This window comes from Psittacula echo, assembly GCF_963264785.1.
Source record: "Psittacula echo genome assembly, chromosome: 1".
Lineage (NCBI taxonomy): Eukaryota > Metazoa > Chordata > Aves > Psittaciformes > Psittacidae > Psittacula > Psittacula echo.
In genome coordinates, this window is record NC_137735.1 from 156,986,541 (window position 1) to 157,008,254 (window position 21,714).

Sequence of the window (21,714 nt, forward strand, 5' to 3'; positions counted from 1 at the left end):
CTTTGCGTGCGGCCATCCAGCCAGTTCTTTATCCACCGAGTGGTCCACCCATCCAATTGATGTCTCTCCAATTTAGAGACAAGGATGTCATGTGGGACAGTGTCAAACGCTTTGCACAAATCCAGGTAGATGACATCAGCTGCTCTGCCCCTGTCCATCAGTTTCTGTAGCCCCATCATAGAAGGCCACCAAAGTGGTCAGGCAGGATTTCCCCTTAGTGAAGCCATGCTGGCTGTCACCAACCACCTCCTTGTTTTTCATGTGCCTTAGCATGCCTGCCAGGAGAATCTGCTCCAAGAGTTTGCCAGGCACAGAGGTGAGACTGACTGGTCTGTAATTCCGCGGGTCATCCATTTTCCCCTTCTTGAAAATGGGGGTTATATTTCCCTTCTTCCAGTCATTGGGAACTTCACCTGACTGCCATGATTTTTCAAATATGATGGACAGTGGCTTTTTTCCCCATGCAACTTTTTTTTTTTTTTTTTTTTAATCTCCATGGTTAGTAGTGTAAGCTAGGCCTAGAAGTTTTTTAATAGAGATTTATGTGGTTTCTCTAATGTACATCTTTGCTTCCATGGTTTCCTATCTATCACATCTTCCTGTTACAAACCTGTCAACCCTTTTCATTCATTTCGTTCTCACATTCTCTACAATGCACTATAATATTTAATAAATTGAATGTATGGGAATGAGATATCTCCTCAGAAGGGTTTGAAGAGAGCTTTCATATCAGGCAGAAGACTATTTCTGTCTCTGTGGTTACAAATATATATATTTTATATACATATTTTATACATATTTTATATAAAATAGTATATATACTATTTATATATATAAAATAGTATATATTTTATAGTAATTATATAGAAAAATATACCATTTTATACTAATAGATTTAGGCTGTGCATCTAGGTTCATACTAAATGATGAAGTAAATTTTTTCTCAAATGTTACAGGAAACTTTCCAATTTAACCATTTTCCATTTCTATCATAAATATTAATACATCAACTTGTTTGAACTACAGACCTACCTTGAGCTAAAATTGTCAAGTCAAAATAAGTCCATTTAATTGAGGATTTCTGCATTGAAAGGTATAATATTTTTTGTTTTCTACTAGTTCTGTGTGTATCATAATATACTTAATTCTGTGTGTACAGTTGTGTAAATATGTTGTTTAGATGTATTGCAGAACAGTCTACCTCTTCACCAGACACTTATATATGACCCATTTTTCTGTTAGCAAATGTTGAGGTGAGGATTTGATTTTTTGAATACTGAGCATGTGCCAAGCTAGCAATGTAATACTAGATGAAGTAGACCCAGAGCATCAGCTGTATGCTAATCAACTCGTTAAGCAGGACTTGCACCTGTCTCACTAGAAATCAATAAAAATGTGGGGAGAAAGGTAGCACTGTTTGTTCAGAGTGATGTGAAACCCAGTTAAATGTACAGGGTACCAGTAGCAGAAAATAAAAGGAATCATGATTTTAATATTCTAGGGAGAATACTTTCTTTTTTTGCTATAGTTCTATATACTGAAGGTGTGGAGACTCTAATAAAAAATTAGGGGGTTTAGGTTTTCTAGGAAATATATAGTGCCAAAATATCTTCAATATTTGCATCAGCAAAGCCAGCAAGAGAGTTCTACTGTAAAACTGCTCCAGGTAACTTTTCTACTATGTGCATAATTGTTCATAAGCTTAAAGAGGTAGATGTATAACTACCATGTCTTAAAGCTGCTACAAGTGGGCATTGTTAAAATAAATATTAGCTCCTACAGGAAAAAGTAGGTTCCTACTCTCATTACAAAACAAAATGATGCTTATACTTACTGAGTAAATATACTTTTCCGGCAGTTCAGCATAATATTCCCTGGCTTTACTAAGTACAGAAACCTCCTAAGGCTGCTGACTGAAGTGATATGACACTCCTCAGAAATGCTGAAGGGGAATCCATGAACGAATTAGCAGTTCCACCTACACACTATGTTGATGGCCATTGCCTAATCCAGGATACATGCTTATTTCCCTAACTGGATGCCCAAATATGAAAATCTAGAAGTAATGATATCTGAGTTTTCTTCCTGTGAAATCTAAATACCTGAGGGCTTGAGAAAAAGATGAGGATGAAAGCAGAAAATTCAGTCTTCAATTTCTCCCTAATGCATTTTCAGTCATACTTAGGTATCCAAGCCTTTTTCTACCCACAGCACTTGATAACTGTAGTGATACTGCTCATATTTTAGGTAAGTTAAGAGACCCTAATGCTTTGTCAAAATAAATATTGATTAGATGCTAAGATAATTATATATAAGCTTTGGAGCCTTTCTAGAATCTGTTCATTACTGAAAATGAAAAAAAAAGACTAACAAAAAAACAGTCCCGGCAGCCACTCAAGACAATAAATTTCGGTGTTTCTGGGCCTCTGCCTTTCCAAGTTAATGGTTCTGCTTTCATAGCATCTTTGAGTCAGTTGTGCAAATATGTCTTTTTCTTAGATTTTTTTCATGGTGGTTTTAATAATAAGTATGTGAAACTACCACAGTGAACTTATCTTTTTCTCACTTGCTTTTCACAAATACCTTTTTTTTCTATTTTCTCCCCCAAAGCAGACAATAAACAGAGGAAATCTGATGCACTGACTTTGTTGTCTCTATTATCTTATTACAAAATTCAGAAAGTTTGGAATAATTTTTTACTATGAATTCTCCTCATTGGAAGGTTCTTTTTTTTTTTTTTTTTAAGTTACACATCTCCTTTAGATAAACACTTTTTTTCCATGCCAGCTATAGACAAATGTATGAAATTTTAAACAGATTTGATAATGACCTTTATTTCAATAACATAAATATATTAATGATAAGGCAGCAGATACTACCATGCCACTTACTAACTCAGCATAGAAAAATGGAATCATAGATAAGAAACCACACTTAATTCAATCCACAACAGCACATTACAAAAATGCTCAATAACTGATTAACTAACTAACAAACTTACTAACTAACTAAATAAATAAATGAGTAAAGATCCCCCTCTAAAACATAAGAATAGAAATAAGCTCTCTGAACTAAAAGAAATGGTTTTCTGGAGTTATTAGAAGGTAATATACACTTCACAAACATAATGCACTTATCTAGCTGTCACTCTAAGCTACTACTTTTTAAGTAAATTCTTCAACTAGATGATGGAAGCTTGGCTTCAAACAGGAGACTCATAGGTTTTGCTGGGATTAAAATCTACTAATTTTGAACATAATGAGATGAAAGCAGTATGCCTAATTTAATTTACTTTGAACAGTATAAATGGGAGGTTAGAACATTACTGAAGTTTGAATCCAGCAATCTTGTCATAAGCTTTAGTGAGAATAGTTATGGGGGTTATATAGTTTGGTTTTTGTTTGTTTGTTTGTTTGTTTTATATACACACTGTCCCAAATTGTAGGGAGTATTAAATTAATTTCTTAAGTTGTACATCTCTCATCCTCATTTCATACTGTATTTATGTGCTTTCACCTTACAAAAAGGTGAGCATCTAAAAACTCCTGTCTTCATCTGTTGCAGTCCAGAAGGTTCCAAAATATTCTGAAATCATAGAATCATAGAATAGTTAGGGTTGGAAAGGACCTTAAGATCATCTAGTTCCAACTCCCCTGCCATGGGCAGGGACACCCCACACTAAGCCAATGCCTCATCCAACCTGGCCTTGAACATCACCAGGGATGGAGAATTCACAACCTCCCTGGGCAATCCATTCCAGCGCCTCACCACCCTCACAGTAAAGAACTTCTTCCTGATATCCAATCTAAATTTCCCCTGTTTAAGTTTGAACCCTTTACCTCTTGTCCTATCACTACAGTCCCTGATGAAGAGCCCATCTCCAGCATCCTTGTAGGCCCCCTTCAGATACTGGAAGGCTGCTATGAGGTCTCCACGCAGCTTCTCTTCTCCAGGCTGAACAGCCCCAACTCTCTCAGCCTGTCTTCATACAGGAGGTGCTCCAGTCCCCTGATCATCCTTGTGGCCCTCCTCTGGACTTGTTCCAACAGTTCCATGTCCTTTTTATGTTGAGGACACCAGAACTGCACACAATACTCCAAGTGAGGTCTCGCGAGAGCAGAGTAGAGGGGCAGGATCACCTCCTTTGACCTGCTGGTCACACTCCTTTTGATGCAGCCCAGGATACGGTTGGCTTTCTGGGCTGCGAGCGCACACTGAAGCCGGCTCATGTTCATTTTCTCATCGACCAACACCCCCAAGTCCTTCTCTGCAGGGCTGCTCTGAATCTCTTCTCTGCCCAACTTGTAGCCTTGCCTGGGATTGCTGCGACCCAGGTGTAGGACCTTGCACTTGGCATGGTTAAACATCATCAGGTTGGCATCAGCCCACCTCACAAGTGTGTGAAGGTCCCTCTTGATGACATTCCTTCCCTCCGGCGTATCAACCGAACCACACAGCTTGGTGTCATCGGCAAACTTGCTGAGGGCACACTCAATCCCACTCTCCATGTCACTGACAAAGATGTTGAATAAGACCGGTCCCAACACTGAACCCTGAGCTCCTTCAGGACCCGTGGATTGATTTCATCAGGTCCCATGGACTTGTGTACATTCAGGTTCTTAAGATGGTCTCAAATCAGATCCTCTCCTACAGTGGGCCTAAGTTCTTCATTCTCAATCCCTGTGCCCGCCTTCCAAGACTTGGGTGGTGTGGTCAGAGCTTTTGCAGGTGAAGACCGAGGCAAAGAAGTCATCACTGTCAATTCTTGTAGTTTCTTTTGAGATAAATGCTTTTAAACCATCTTCAGCATCACAACAAAAGAACAGTGAAAGGAAATCTATCAAAGCACTTCTATGGCACTTTGTACCCTGTTCTTAGGGGTGGTACACTAAGTCAGAAGGTGAATGGGGCTGTTCAGCAGGGGTAATGGCATTGGACCCAAGCTATGATTTCATTATCTTGCCCCTCAGTGTAAGTGATCACAGATCACAATTAGAAGTGGCAGGACTAGGCTTTTAATGTCTGTGAAGCTCTTTGAAGATAAGTGTTCACCATGTCTTTGTTCTACTGATTGCAAGAATCCTATTAAAGTATAACCAGAGATTAAAAACAGTTTGAGTGTTATTGCCCCGGTCGAATAGTGCCACAGTGCTGAGAACAGAAATATCTGATGTCTTTAAAATATTAGCCTGGAGGTAATAGCACTGTTAACTACATTAATTTTTACTAGCTAAGTGTGGGCTTTCCCAAAATTAATACAACAGATTTTTTTGCATATTTTTTCAAATAAGGATCTGCCACAACTCCTCATGTAAAAAATTGATTTTTTCAGGCTGGAATTCTCCCTAGCACTTTGTAAGAATTTTCTGCTCATCCTCCTACTTTCCCAGCTGTTTCATCTGCAAGTAGAAGTCCATGATTCCCAGCAGCAACACTTGGACAGCAAGCTGATTTAACTCCTTGTCACTACTTAAACCAGGAGATTTTACTCCTTCTCCTCCTTTCCTGCTTCTTTTTCTTCTCTCTGTTCCACATGCCTGCTCTTATTTTATGAGACCTTTCAGACTCCCCTAAGAGCTAATCTGTTGAAAAAAGGATGAAGAGATGGTGAGGGGTCAGAAATTAATAAAGTAGTGGAGGCTTCTAATATTTTTCAAATTTGATTACAGGGAGCTGACAGGACAGCATGAATGGGACTTGTTGCTCTACAGGAAGATAAGACTTGTGAGGGGAAAAGATGAAAAATCTTTCCTCTTGGTGGTAGAGCCATTAGCTTGTTTTGGCTGCTCATGAAAATAGCTTTTGATTTCCATGACCTATTTTTGTGACCTGACACAATACCCTTCCTGTGAATGGGAATATTTCTAAATATTTCTCTAACAGACATGTGTTCAGTCAGACATTGAAGTATAGTGAAAGTATGCTTATTCCATCTTTCTAAATATGTTAAAATAAATATATGGTCTTTCACAAAAACATATAGGCATCTAGGTATATGTTATGTCAACATACAGACTTTGGCAATCCACCCTTGTGGCTTTTCAGCACAAAAAAAAAGAAAAAATCTTCTTTTACCATATAATTAGGTCTTTTGAAGCCTAAAAGTAATTGGGGTCAATGATAAAACTAAATCAAACTCATCTCCTCCATCTGGGATTCTAGACATCAGATGTGTCATGACAGCTAAGCCATTTACTGCCCTTCTGTGTTAAATGGGAAAAAATGTCTTCAGACTATGATTTGTTCTCCCTATCAGAAAAAAACGCTCTGTGAAAAATCTCATCACTTCCCAATCAAGACAGAAGGATTCCACATAATATGCTCAGGTAAGTTTTACAAAACTGAAGTTATTATATATGGCTTCTCCAACTTCTTCCATCTATCTCAGATTCTCTGTGTGATATTCACTTGACTTCAATACCTTAAGCATTTTTATGACATCAGCTGGAATCCATAAGTAGAAAACTGACATTTTTCTTAAATTTGCCACCTAACTCTTATTTTCCAAACTTTCACAGACTCACTAAACAGTAGAAGCTTTGGATCAGGCCTAGAAAATAAGGCATGACTGGAGTAAACATGAATGAGTTACTAATGATGAAAGATAAAAATCTCTTACTTCACGTAAAGAGCAAAATAAAGTTCAAAGACCTTTACTGAAAGTTTATACATGTGCCAATAACTTCAATAACTATTATATTTTATTTTAATTTATTTTCTTTGGGTTTTGCGTTGGGGTTTCTTTCGCTTGTTTTGGTTTGTGGTTTTTTTGTTTCAGAGACTATATCAGAGTATATAAGACTATATATCAGACTAGATAAGAATAAATCTCTTGGCACCAACTATCTTCACTGTTTCAGTTTAAGAACTATATGGCAAAGGGACTGTTTATATTAAAGAATGTGTCAGAAACCTGAAATACTACTGCATATCAATTCATACTAAACAAATGTCCAAAAAATAATTGAAATTATATGTCAAAGTTTTTAGCCTTTTTAGCTGAAACATAAGCTACAGGATTTATTTAAAGAATACAAGATGCTGTCAAATACAGTGGAAACCTGGAAGTTCCCAGTGATTACAGATTGAAGCAAAGCTCTAGTGTGCAGTTTAGGACAATTGCCGTTATGAGCTGTAGAAACAAATACAACTAAAACATTTTTAAAAAGTGGTTTATGCTGTAAACAGCATTGGAAAGTCATCTATATATGTTTTCTCTACTCTTTTTCTGTATTTCCAAAAAGGTAAATAACTACTTAAACATACTGGTAAGCAAGACAAAACTGGCATTAATATGTCATGGTTAGTAAAGTGTGATTAAAGATCTAGATTTCAAGCTTCAGTTCCCAGTTAGCTTACTGGCTTCATATAAGATGTTTGCTTTGCTTCAGCTAGTTTAACCCTAAATCAGGATAATAATAGTTCTCAGGGAATAATGCTTCAGAGCATAGTTTGAGGAATTAACTGACTGACGTGTGTGTCATGTGTTCCATTCTTTGAAAGTATACAATATACAGTTAGCATGATATATTATTATTCCACTGAGGGATTCCATTGAATGATGGCAGGATGCACAGCCATAGAGAGCTCTTCAAACCAGTGTCTCTCCTGAGCAATTAGGTGGCAGCAGTGATTATAAATATCTTCTTTTTATCTCCACTTGGCAAAATAATTATGCATTTTCCTTTCACATGTAGATGCAGTTATTATGATTGATATCTTCATTATTTTTAGAGTACATGGCTCTAATAGTCATTGGCTTAAGCTGACATATAGCAGTCAAAGGCATGGTATAATAGGCAGTTCAGCACGCACAAGAGCACAGACTAATTATGAGAAGGTTCAACTTTTTCCCTGAAATACAGTCAAGAATACTAATATGAAGTAAAAAAATGCAGATACCAGAATAGGTCAAAACTTTTGAAATACTCCTAATTCCTCTTTGCTTGGAACAGTGGTAGTTTACTAGTGCAGCTTTTTTATACAAATTCTGCCCATTTGATGTTTTATAAAAGAGGACTATTGACATAAGCCTTTTCCATACTGACCTTTTGGCCAATGAATGTAGTAACACTCCAAATAAACAAGAATACTCTAAATAAGCATCCTCAAAATATATTGTATTTGAAATGTCTTTAAACTGCACAGTGCAGAGGAATGTTGTAAAACTCCAGAGGTTACCAGCTGCTTTGACTTTGATAGAGAATTACCTCCAGACACATTTATTTGTGGAACAGTAACTTTGAAGCTAAAACCCTATGAAGAGATCTTTATTACCCACAAAATGATTCTTACAGAATCATAGAATGGTTCAGATTGGAAGGGACGTATGTAAACCAGGACACAGACCAGGTTGCAAAAAGTCTCATCCAATCTGGCCTTGAACATGTCCAGGAATGGAGGACCCACAGCTCCTCTGGGCATCCTGTTTCAGTGTCCCACCACTCTCATAGTGAAGAATTTCTTTGTAATATCTGATTTAAATCTACCTTCTGCCAGTTTAAAGCCATTAAATACTTAAGCTGTCTTTAATGAGGGAGTTGAGGTGGCTCCATGAGGTAGCGTTAAGTGGTTTTCACAGGTTTCTGGATGAAACTAGTTTTTGAGGTCTTATATTTTGGATGTATATCAAGAGGTATGATCTAGTAACACATGTATAGATATTACAATATTTACAAATCTGTATATTGTGAGATGAAGTCGACTGAATTTTTCTAGTGTCCCTTATTGAAATTTTAGACATATAGAAATTCTGCTGCTTAAAAAAAAAAAAAAAAAGTGCTTAATATTATATGGTAATGCCTATTAGTACAACCCTAACCTTACAACTCAATATAAGCTTGTTGTTTGCTTATAATTTTCAACATGATGTTATGCTAAATGCAATCCTTCATACTCAGGGTAGATCATCTCATCTTTCAACACAGGTGCCCTTTTATTAATTCATCCCATATTTCACTTAAAGAGGAAAACTCAAAGGGGCCAGAATATCTATTAGTCATTTCTTATGTAATCACAGCTTTGCAAAGGCCAGCCTGCAGCCACATTGGAGAGATCCAAAAGAAGTTTTGGGATAAATGTGGTACTCCCACTAAACCCAAATAACTCCATTCATACTATGAGTTTAAGAACTTCCCAGCTGCTGTGCACCTCCAGATTCTGTTATATTATGTCCCAAGGAGGCTCAGTCCTCATCTCTTCACACTTATTGCTCCACCTTCCAGACCTTAGCCTGTTCTTTCCATCCTCCTGATGCCATGTTGTGTGAAAATGCCCAAGACTGCCAGAGAGTAATAACACTTTCTAAAGTAGCAAGTAACGAAGTCAGAATTGCTGTCCACAGACATTCTTCTTTGCCCAATGGGATACAGATTACTTTCAGAGCACCAGCTAGAGCAGGAAGGGCAAAGGGGGCTCCCTGCTTTGCCCAGAAAATCCTGGAAGAAAAGGCACAGCAGAACTGGTGTCTAGATGTGTACAAGTGCTGGTACTGGAAGGGGTCAGTACCTGAGCACTCCTCAGGGGGTAACTATCACACCAGTGGGTATACAATTAATCTAAGCATTTCAAGGAGAGTTACAAAGAACATGTATACTTCACTCCTTTATATTACAGTAAGTGTGCAGAGGCTGAGAAAAGAACTTTTGATCCTTTCAACAGACAAGGTTTGTGTTGGGTTTTATGCATTCATAATTATTGCATCTCTGGGAGAAAGAGGAAAAAAAATAAAGCCTAAGTTTTCCCATTACACTTTAAATTTGCATCATTCAGGATGCAAGGCAATGTCATATATACTTGTTACCTCTTCTGTAACATTTTTGCAGTTATTTTACCTACAGGATTTACTTAAATAGGAGTTAAAGTGCACAGAATACATCAGCAGACTGTGAGATGAGGTCTACAGCCTAAATTAAGATTTCTTTCCTGAAAAAAAAACACTTCCTTGATAGCATGATTTAAGCCCAGCTGGTAACTCAGAATCACGCATCCACTCACTCCCCCTTCTTCTTCTCTGTGCAGCTCCAGGTGGGATGGGGAGGAGAATCAAAAGAATGTGAACCCCACAGGTTGAGATAAGAACAGTCCAATAACTAAAGTAAAATATAAAACTACTACTACTAACAACAACAATAAATGACATAACAAGGGGAGAGAATAGAGAACTGAAAACAGAAGGAAAAAAAAAGAAACAGTAAGTACAAATGATACACAATATGATTGCTCACCACCTGCCAACTGATACCCAGCCTGATTTGGGCAGCAAACTGGGCCTTTCAGGTGACTGCTCCTAGTTTATATACTGGGCATGACGTGCTGTGATATGGAAAACCCCTTTGGCTAGTTTGGGTCAGGTGTCCTGTTTCTGCTTCCTCCCAGCTTCTTGTACCCCTCCTCACTGGCAGAGCATGAAAAACTGTAAAGTCCTTGATAGGAGTAAACATTATTTAGCAACAAAAATAAGAACACCAGTGTGTTATCAGCACTGTTCTCAAATTAGAGCTGAAACAGCACTGCACCAGCTACTAAAAAGGAGAAAAAATAACTGTTTCAGCTGAACCCAGGACACTTGACAACAAGACTTTCATGGTTGCTTTATACTAGGGGAGGTGGAACAAAAATTATTTTAAAATTAATTATAAAAATACATATTTATATGTACGAAAAAAAATTGATATTGTCTTATCCTAAAATATATTAAATTTGCAGTGATTTTCTGATTGATTGCATTGATCATTTGTTCTGGCCCTGGATGAAAAAAATAGAGAGCAGTCAATCTAAATGACAAGATACAAACTTACAGTTCTAACAGTGTGACATAGCTACTGATTCTTGCAATCATATGCTTATCTAACGCTGGTGCAAAAATATAATTAAAAGAATGCTCTGACCTGTAAAGAAAAACATAAAAATTAGCCTACCACTTCTTCATCTACTTACTAAAAATATCAGAAAGAAGGGGTTTTAGACAATTTATCACCAGAAAATTGGCTGTTAGTGAATACAGTGATATCTTTCAACAAGAACAATGTACTTATTAGGAAGTGTAAATTGCTTCTACATCACACAATTTTATCCATATTGGTTTGAAAATGCTAATATTTCATGGGACTCTGAAAATGCTAATATTTCATGGGCACTCTTCTAAGAGGGGACTCTGAAAATGCTAATATTTCATGGGCACTCTTCTAAGAGTTACAAAACATTCAAAACTACAAAGACTTTTAAAAGAAACAGTTTAAAATTTGGTTTTTATTGAACATACATATTTAACTTATAAAAGACAGCATTTCCTCCACGATGTAGAACTCAAAACACACATTAATCCCTTCTGTCTGTGAGTCCTGCATTCTGAATTGCAAGATGTTTATCTAATTATTCAAAATCTATATTGAAACAATTAATATGACCTGTATAAAATAGTTGTCTATTCCACTGTAAATTAACTCCCAGGAGGAAGATAAGATTCCTCTTCAAAAGGTAGAAAGATGCAAAATAATAAAATTTCCCTCTTCATATTTTCCCCAGCCATGTGGGATAGGAAAGGCAGAAGCCAGCCAGGTGAAGCCAGTACTCAGGAGTTGGAGACTGTTTCCAACAGTAAGTGAAACAAGCAGACACAGCAGGGAAGATCCAGGCTCATCAGGGATCAAACGGTCCCTCCACAGATGCCATTCAAAACAAAAGCAGTAGCTTGTTGATGGCAACAGAATTTGCAAATTAGTTCCCTTCCACTGCTTTCTTACCATGTACCGCTTCCCCCTTCACCTCCTTGAATACTCTCTCCCTTCCTTAGGATGGCCTTTGTGTTGCTCCCTATTGCATGCATCATTAGTTGTGATTCACAAAGCATTCATTTACCCAAAAGATAAAACCACTTCTGAAACAGAGGTACAGTCTCATTATGTATCTTTTTTTAAAATAAAAGCATTTAATTGCAGCTGTATTTAATACTGATTGTGTTTATAGCCCTTGGACTTGTTAGGGACTTTAACGCACAGATCTGGGATGGTGCTTGAGCTGCTCACTCCATGGCATCTCTGCTCTTTGGGGAAGTCTACTCTTTCCAGCAGTGGTGCACCTGGTAAAAGTGTACTAGTTATAGCTCTGCACAGTATATGTTCCAAGGCTAGGTGTTTACTTACCTGAGCAGACTAACTACGATTTGTCCTTGCAATTTCCACTTTTGTCAATGAAACTCCTTGTACCCACACACATAAGGTCTGGTCACTATATATTCATTACATTATCTCATCTTCCACCTTTTGGCTTCTTCCATTACATGTTAAATTTGAATTTCTTAGTATTATGTTTGTGTGCTTAATAGCACAATAAGTGAGGTTTCTAAGCACCACCAGAATAAAAATTAAAGGAATATTCTGCAATCCTGTACAAAAACCTAGAAGTTCTTTAAAATTCATGACCATTTGAAGCCAGATGTCTCTTTTCCTCAGGCACATCTGGAAATCCTTGTCTTAAAGTATTTCTGGATCAAAGAACCTTGCCTGGCATGCAGCTAAATGTATACCCTGAGCAGGTTATTGATAAGAAACTGGTAATTAAACAGTGCAGGTGAAACAAAATGATTATGTAAAACATTTAGCGGTTCATCAGACAACCAAACTAATGTGTATAATTTGCATTAAACCACACACTTCTAATAGTTTTAGCTTTAAGTCCCAAACTCATTTCACCTTAAAAGATTTGCTGGCAATGTTCCCACTTCGTTTTAAGTTAATGTGACTGTGTCAAAGGACTAAAAAAAAAAAAAAAAATAAAAAAATAATAGAGGCAATTTGTCAGGGCTTTACAGGAACTTAGCAAAGGATTGGATCATGGTGCTTCTTCCTTAGAATTGCCAAGTACCTTCCTATTTTGGGGAGTATTTTTGTGTGATGACTGACATAATACAATAATTTTAAAGGAAAAGATGGTTGAATCTCTCCGTCTCTGCTTCCCCACAGGGTTCATTCATTGTAGTAATTTCTTGATGATACCTGAAGCTCTTTGTAACTTAAATATTAAATTTGCATCTAAATTATAGGACATTTTGGACTGAGATGGTCTCCTATTGCTTGATGAAGAAATTGATCTTTTCAAGAAAAAAGGCTGGAATCCCTTCTTAAGGTTATTGGTATACAAGCCCTGCTGAATAGTATAGTAACATTAAACAATAACAAATACAATCTGCTTCAAGAGGAAAAGACAAAGGACTGAACTGTGTCTAAAACCTGTAATTAGCAAACAGAAAATAAAGAAAAATTACGTTATTCTTTCTCAGGGTCCTGCCCAGACCTATGGAAAGGCTGGAATCATAATCTGGTTTTGTTTCAAAGCCTAAGAACAATCAGTATCAAAACTCCATGACAAAGTGTAAAATTGAAGGTTTTCCTTGCAGTACTCTTTTTCTACAAGGTTAACCTTGAATCAGATCCTGCTACTACAAACACTGTGACAGGGAGGAGTATTTCAGAAGAATTTTTCCACATCAGTTGCTTAAGCTACATGGAAGAAATTGCACAGAGCCCAGATCGCCATTTTGCTTCTTTGCACATCCAGATGGCCTAAAAGAAGGTGAGAAGACGGACTGGACTAACTACTTAACTGAGATCAAATCTTGCAGACAGTTGTCCATTTTTTTCACTCTAACACTACCAGAGGATTTGAAGAGGCAGTGTTTGGAGGGAGTCTGGAGTTTCCCTTGTTTTTTTTTCACAGCTGAGTCAGTGAAAGCTATATGAAATTCTGGTCAACCAGAAAGAGAAATCCAAGTTGGAACAGACACAAAGCACAGGCATTAGGATGATCATGGGACCAAAAAGCCCTCTGAGGGAAGACAAAATAATGGGCTTGTTTAGCTTAGCCAAATATGAAGAGATGTAAAGTATGTTATGCACATTAGAGTGTAATCACAGTATGCTAGAGATTGGAAGGGACCTCAAAAGATCATCTAGTCCAATCCCCCTGCCAGAGCAGGAACACCTAGATGAGGTTACACAGGAATGTGTCCACGCGGGTTTTGAATGTCTCTAGAGAAGGAGACTCCACAACCTCCCTGGGCAGCCTGTTCCAGTGTTCTGTCACCCTCACTGAGAAGTTTCTTCTCAAGTTTAAGTGGAACCTCTTGTGTTCCAGTTTGTACCCATTACCCCTTGTCCTACCATTGTTTGCCACTGAGAAGAGCCTGGCTCCATCCTCATGACACTCCCCTTTTATATATTTATATACACTAATAAGGTCACCCCTCAGTCTCCTCTTCTCCAAACTATAGAGACCCAGCTCCCTCAGTCTTTCCTCATAAGGGAGATGCTCCACTCCCTTAATCATCTTAGTTGCCCTGCACTGGATTCTCTCCAGCAGGTCCCTGTCCTTCTTGAACTGAGGGGCCCAATCACCATGTATATTAAACAAGAGTGTGGAAAGCTGGGAACAAAATGACTATATGAAATTTAAAAGAAAGGTTCTAACCTTTAGAGGAAAAAGGTTTTCTTCTGAAACAACCTGACAGTGGGATTGAGTACGCCCTCAGCAAGTTTGCTGATGACACCAAGCTGTGTGGTTCGGTTGATATGCTGGAGGGAAGGAATGCCATCCAGAGGGACCTCGACACGCTTGTGAGGTGGGCTGATGCCAACCTTATGAAGTTTAACCATGCCAAGTGCAAGATCCTACACCTGGGTCGGAGCAATCCCAGGCACGGCTACAGGTTGGCCAGAGAAGAGATTCAGAGGCCCTTTAAACAGACCTTTCATGAGAAGATTTAATACAGCAGTCAGTAAAGACAGAGGAAAATATACCAAAACAGACAATAAATTTTAGTTGTAAGCATGTACAGGTCTTTTGCTCTGCTCTAAAAATCTCACAGCAAATTTACATTTCTACTGACAAGGAGGGATGAGTCTTAGGGAATAATCAGGCTTAAATGAGATCCAGTTTCCCAGGAAAGTAGGTGACAGAGATTTCAAGTTATTGCAGAGGAGAAAAGTACAAGGGGAAGGTTCTTTTTCTACAAATATTGTATCTTACTCTCTGCACAATCTTTCATTACTAATCACTCACCTCATTAGACAATTAGGCAAGGTGGGAACCAGTCTCACCCTATGAATTATTAAATAAGAGGGTCTAATATTAATACATTTTAAAAATTATGGACATTTTTTCAAAACACATTTGCTGAAGCATCCTGGGCATTCAGAAGTATATTTTTCCATTCTCTTTTTTCTCTTGTGTTCTGAATACAGAACTTACAGATTTTTCAGTCCCAGGCAGAGGCATTTCCAGCTTCTAAATCAACTAGGTTTCCTAGTCTTTACTCATTGTCCCCTTATTGTTCTCTTTTCATACTAACAATTCCATTTTGAAACTTATCTTTGCATTTAATGTGCCTACACTGCAAGGAGTACTTACCATGTTTATCATAGAGCTGGAATCAAAGATTATAAGGGTAAATGCCTGTAAGGGACATGCTATAATTTAAATGTTGACTGTTCTATTATTGTGTGCTGCCTTACTTAGATCCCTTAATGATAACTGTTCTAACAAAGTGAAAGTGCCTCCTAAATAGGCATAGAATGCTCCCTCTTGGAGGCCTCTTTAAAATAATTTAAATCAGTAACAAAGTCTAATAGATTCAGTGAAATACAAGTACATCCTTCAATTTTTGGGTGAAGATTGAAGCTGAAAATAAAGAATATTCAGTGGACGCAAACATGCATGAATTAAGCCAGAAGAAAATGGTTTTAGTTCTCAGAAAGATAGCAGAAGCCTAACCCAAATCCTGGACTGCAAAACTTTAGGCTTTTTTTTAGTGGTAAATGTTCAATGTTCAAGGCCAGGATGAACAGACCCTTGGGCAACATGGTCTAGGGTGAGGCACCTCTGCCCATGGCAGGGGGCTGGAAGTAGATGATCTTAAGATCCTTTCCAACCCTAACTATTCTGTGAGTCTATGGTAAAGCTGGGAGATATAAGCTATCCTTTGACTAAGCCTGATGACCTGGACTGGTTCATGTGGAATAATTTTCAATTAAGATTTTTCATTCTCATTTTAATGGGGCCACTTGCCCTACTAAGTGCTTCTATTGAAATAGGAAAACAAATATTTGTTTTGAAAATTAATGTAACCTTTTGCAATTTTTTTTTCTGAATAAAGAGATGAATTAAACATTTATAAAAACATATTCAGGCATGATATAAATAATCAAAATAAGCCATTTAGAGTAGAGAGTGAGAACTGGGACTGAAGGGTGGCCCATGACATACCGTGCAAAAAAATGAAACACAAAACTTTTTCAAGTTTCACTTTTCCTCACAATTCAACATAATTAAGTCCTGCAAGACTTAATAGGTCACAGGCTACTGAGTGTTGCCATCTGCCACTTGCTAAAGTATTTCAATAGAAGTACTTCAGGAAAGGTTTTTCAAAAAGTTTTCATTAAATTGTAACATGAGCGCATCTGGACATATTCCCATCAGCAAATCTTTTTTTAGTTTGTTAAGAAATGTAATGGGTTGCACACACAAATTTTAACGATGCCCTTAAATTTGGACTTTACTGTTATGGACCCTCAGGCTTCCACGGTCCTTCAATCAAAATAATGTAAAGTCTTGGTTTTGTCTGAGAGAGGCAGCAGTAGCTGAAATCTGATATTCATAAGTCAGACCACAAGAAACACATTGGGAACATTGCTTATTTTGTTTGCTAAAAAGCACAAAGCAAACCAAAATTAAATTACAAAAAATGCATTTACAATCATACCTGTTTTGAAAAAAAAATAGATTTCTTGCCTTGGTCTCAAATTGAAGAAAAAAATAAAAGAGTGAAGCTTTGTTCTTCTAAAATTGAAAAAAGCTATCTGAAGTTTACAGAAAGGACACCTAAAAGAACATAAAAAAAAGAAACATTTTGCTGCTGAAAAATGACAGTCAGTAATTTCTTCTACATGTGCAACAGGCTCTGCATTTTTCATTTGTTGTCCTGAACTGCTCGTGCATGCATGTGCACCTGCTTAGGAGGATGTGAGGCACAGGAAAGAATCTCTAGTAGATACTTGGTAACATCTGGAAAATGTCAGCTCAGGCTTTCCCCTTGTGCACAGCATTTCCACCTTGTTTTGGGTCCCAAACTGTGCCAGTCCTTTGGGCACTGTCCCCTTGCTCCAGCAATCAACTCCTTCCTATTTCTGCTAATACCACCACCACTGCTGGCAGATTGTTGATGTTAGCAGAAATCCGGCAGATTTCCAGACATTTAGGAAACAGAAGCAAATAGCCAGGACACACTTTCCTGCCAATGCTGGCATCTGTACATATCCTTTTCCTGGATTCCCCAGGATCCCAGTGGCTGGAGTCCTTTTAGGCACAAGACAATATCTTCTTTTATTTTTACAGACTTTTCTTACTTTTTCTATGTTCTTCCTTCTCTTCCAACTGCCACCTACCCAGCCCCACTGGGAATTAATAATGTGAACTAGAGGTGTTCTCACCTTCAGTTTTCATTCTCCTTGCAGTCAGAGCATAACTGACTAGGAAGCAGAAATGCTGATGCAGCCTATACTCACTTGGAAAAGGAGAAAGTAGCCAGGCATTTCAATCCATATGAGCTCCTACTCACCAGCCAGAATTTGAGGGAATGGCTAACCATGAGAGGGAAAACAAATTAACCAAACACATGCCATGTGTAATCCTACTGCCTTTCTCTGCACCCCAAAAGAAAGAAAGAAATGGCGTCTCCAGTGGCAAGCTAGAGATATTATCCACTCAGTCCTCCAAGCCTACACATTTTTCTGCCTATTAAGAATTACAAAGCAACTCCAGGAAAACAACAGATAATTATTTCATCTTTCTTTCCTTCATTATATGTCCTGACAACCCCAAGTATCCTGAGAGATACCATTGCTGTAATGGTCAGAATCCAGCCCCTAAGCTTTAGGCACTTCAATCTGCAGTGAAACATGCAGGGTGCATGTACAAGTTGACAAGTTGTATATCTCAGAATAGGGTTAAAAAAAGATCTGTATCCTGGATACAGAGGGATCTAAATTAACACATCACAATGCTGAGAACATTGACACCCCTTAAGTCCTACACATCTCTAAATCTTAGGTTAGTGAAAGTCATTTACCTTCTCCTCAACATTTTCCACCCCAAAGCCTCTAGAAAAGCAAGCTGTCCTCCACATGACCCCGTTTTTTCAAAATGTGAGCAGATCCTGTTTGTGACTTTCAAAAGGACAAAAAAAGATGCCCCTGGTCCCTGATGCCTGGTACTTATTTTAGGTAATTGGCCTGAGTTTAGAGTAGTCCTTCAGGAACATCTCAGTTCTAGTTTTTTTCTTAGGACTGAAAGTATTTCAGTCTTCAGCATGTCCATGCAAACACTTGTAAGTGTGCTTGGGGTTTTCTCAGCCTACACTGCTGAAGGTGGTTACTCTAGCTGGTGGAAGTAGGGGAAACATGATGGAGAGGAGAATAGAAGATGGATGAGTGTATATATCCAGGGGAGAAAGGTTATTTTTTGAGGTGCAAATCAGATTTTCTGTAGCCCTTCCACAAAGGCAAAATATTTATTGGAGCAAAACTGCTTCCTGGGGCTTAGGACACTTACTTTGGGGTAGATAAAAGTGTCCTCTAGTCTCAATTCAGTGACTCAATGGTGATTCAAATGTCTGTATTTCATGTGAATGAGACAAAATTCAAGATTAAGCACTATGGAAATTAAAGGCAGAGGACAATACACATTACAAAATTTTTCTTTGTCCTAGGATAAAGGTGACATTTCCCTAGATGGCTGGTTTTGAGCAAACCAAATACATATCTTCAGGAAAAAAAAACAAGTTTCTACGGAATTTAGATGCTTCAGATATTATATGGCAGCTGTGCAGAGTTTTTGAGAATCACCTTTTCAAATTAGATAGATACCTAATGAAGAAGTTCAGGAGAGCCCAACTTGGTCTCTATGCATGGATAACATTTTTTCTCATCCTTTCTCTTTGACACAGCTGCTTTTTCCTTTCTCCCACATTTGTTTTTCTACGGGAGCTGGTTTAGAAGGAGAAAACAGACTGTGGCTTCACTGCCACCAGAAACTGCTGAGAATGTCTGCTGTGAGAACCCCTGGCTAAGGCTATTCTACCCTTATTTTTTAAGCTTATGAAAGATAATGATTATTCATAGATATCCAGTTTTCCACTCAAGAAACCATGAAACAAAGATTATTCAGCATGACATGAACAACTAGCATTCCTCAAACCATAAGACAGGAATTTGTGTTCAAAACCTAGATCTGCCATATGTTTCAGAAAACAGCAGCTGAGCTAGCAACCATGCTGACACTCGGCAGCGCGTGCTGCCCATGGAGGAAAAGCGCCTCCCGATGGGATGAAACAGTGTGTGATGCAGTGGCTCCCATGTCAGCCGGCTTTTGAAGCCCGGTGCGTGCTGCAGCCCGGTGCCCGCAGTAAGAGGGGTGTAGAAGGGATGGGAGGAATAAGGAGCAAGGCTCGGAGTTGCTAAGGCCAGAGATAAGGGACGAGAGATCGTGATTCTCCTGCTCCTCCTGCACGCGCAAGCACTGGAGGAATGCAGTGAGAAGCTGGCAGGGTTTCCAGAAGCAGAACTGTAAATGGGCAGCAGATGGATGACCCCGCTCAATCCCTCACTTCCCCATCCTAGAGCTTCCGACCAACCAAGTGCGGTGCGTCTTGCAGCTGTCGCGAGCCGTGGCCTTGTGTCCCCAGGACTGAAGCAGGGTAAGGACAGGGAGGTGGCCCTGAGGCTGCAGATGTACTTGTGCAGGATGCGCACTCAGCTCTTGGTTTGTGTTTGGGGTTGGGAAACCACCTTGTACTCCTGGCCACCCTGTGTGCGGCAGGCACGTGAAGCTCCACACTGCGACTGGAGCAAGTGGAGAACAACTTGATCTTGCTGGAAACCAGCTCTAGAGATTGTGTCTGGGAAGCTGTAGTGTAGCGTGAGCAAGCGTATGGCCTTCGCTTCCCTCCCTGACCTCATCTGCCCGGCTATTTCCTCACTCGGGGTCTGTGGCTGTGAAGGCAGAGACAGAATGCAGCAACAGAAGGTATCAGAAGTCGGAAAGGGAAGTCATGGGAAGGGGCCTGGGGCAACTTCTCTTGACTCACTGCTGTGTCAGTCACTCCTGGAACTGGGCGAGAGAAGCTTCCAGAAGTCCAGGAACTGGGGCCAATAAACAGGGACGTGTGTGAGCCCCTGGGGCACTCTCTCCACACCAAACACCCCCATTGGCAGACTGGTGATCTCTCAATTTCTCTGCCTCCCCAACACCCCCCTTTCTCTCTCTCTCTCTCAGGAGGCAGCAATTCCCCTGTAAGCCCATGGCAGTTCAGCGTCCCAGGACATGGAAGATGCCCATTGGTATATCCTTGGTACTGTACTCAGCTCTTGGGCTGCTTCTGCCTTCTCTGTCTTTGCAAAGTGAAGCAGAGACATCTTCCCCTTTCAGGTGAAGCATCTGCCCCCTCTAAAAAGCTCCTATATATCAGACATCCCCCTTCTCTGCTGAAGCCTCAGGCTCTCTGCGGGCTTGCACCAGGGAAGGATCTGGATGTAGACAGCATCAGCACCCAGTCCAGCCTGCAGACTGTTTACCTGCAAGGAGCACCCAGCCAGTCCCCAGCAGCTCCGTGGGATGACAGGTGTCCTGGGTTCAGCAGTAGCAGTCATTTTGGCTTAAACCTCGGCAACAGGTCAGCATCTACCAGGGAAAAATGGCTCAGAACTGCCCTGCTTTCCCAACAGCCCTTCAGGAGTCCCCGCTGTGAGAACAGCTCAGGTTGTACCGAGTGAGGAGTTCCGGTACTCCTGATGCAGTGCTGGGGATAATCCCAGCCTGTTTTCCTGATGATTGCTCCTCTCCTTCCCTGCCGCCTCTTTTCCTGCTCCTCTGCCTGAGGACGCTTCCCGGAGCCTTCCCAGTGGCAGCTCCCGGCTCTTGCCCCTGCCCCTCTGATGCTGCTGCAAGTGGGAAAGCAGAGCTGCCAGACCCCTCCCTGATCCCTGCCCGCACAGCAGCAGGGAGCCGCAGATCCCAAGGCTCTCCCTATTGGTCAGGGAAGCACCGGGAGCAGCCCCACTGCAAGAAATGCTGAGCTTGATTGACGAGGCCAAAGCAAGGAGAATAACCCACCTGCCTGCAGGAGAGATGCCTATTCCAGTTCTTGCAGCAATACAAATTACGGGTGATGTCCCAGATAACTGCCGTACCCTGAGGTCAAATGAGCACCCGTGGCATGAGAAAGCACAGAATCCCAGCCTGGTTTGGACTGGAAGGGACCTTAAAGCTCCTCCAATTCCAACTCCTGCCACGGGGAGGGACACCTTCCACTAGAGCAGATTGCTCCAAGCCCGTGTGTCCAACCTGGCCTTGAACACTGCCAGGGATGGGGCAGCCACAGCTTCTCTGGGCACCCTGTGCCAGCTCCTCAGCACCTTCACAGGGAACAGCTTCTGCCTAAGAGCTCATCTCAGTCTCCCCTCTGGCAGGTTAAAGCCATTCCCCTTGTCCTGACACCATCACCAAGCCAGTTGCAGCTTTAGCTGGTATTGCCAAGCTTGGTCTTAGCTATTGGATTTGCAAGAGGTCCCCATGGGTGTTCTCCGTGGGTACTTGAGAAGTTTGGTTGTTTCTCATTTCCCCACCTCAGTCCCGGTGAAACCCATCTGCACCTCTCACACCAGC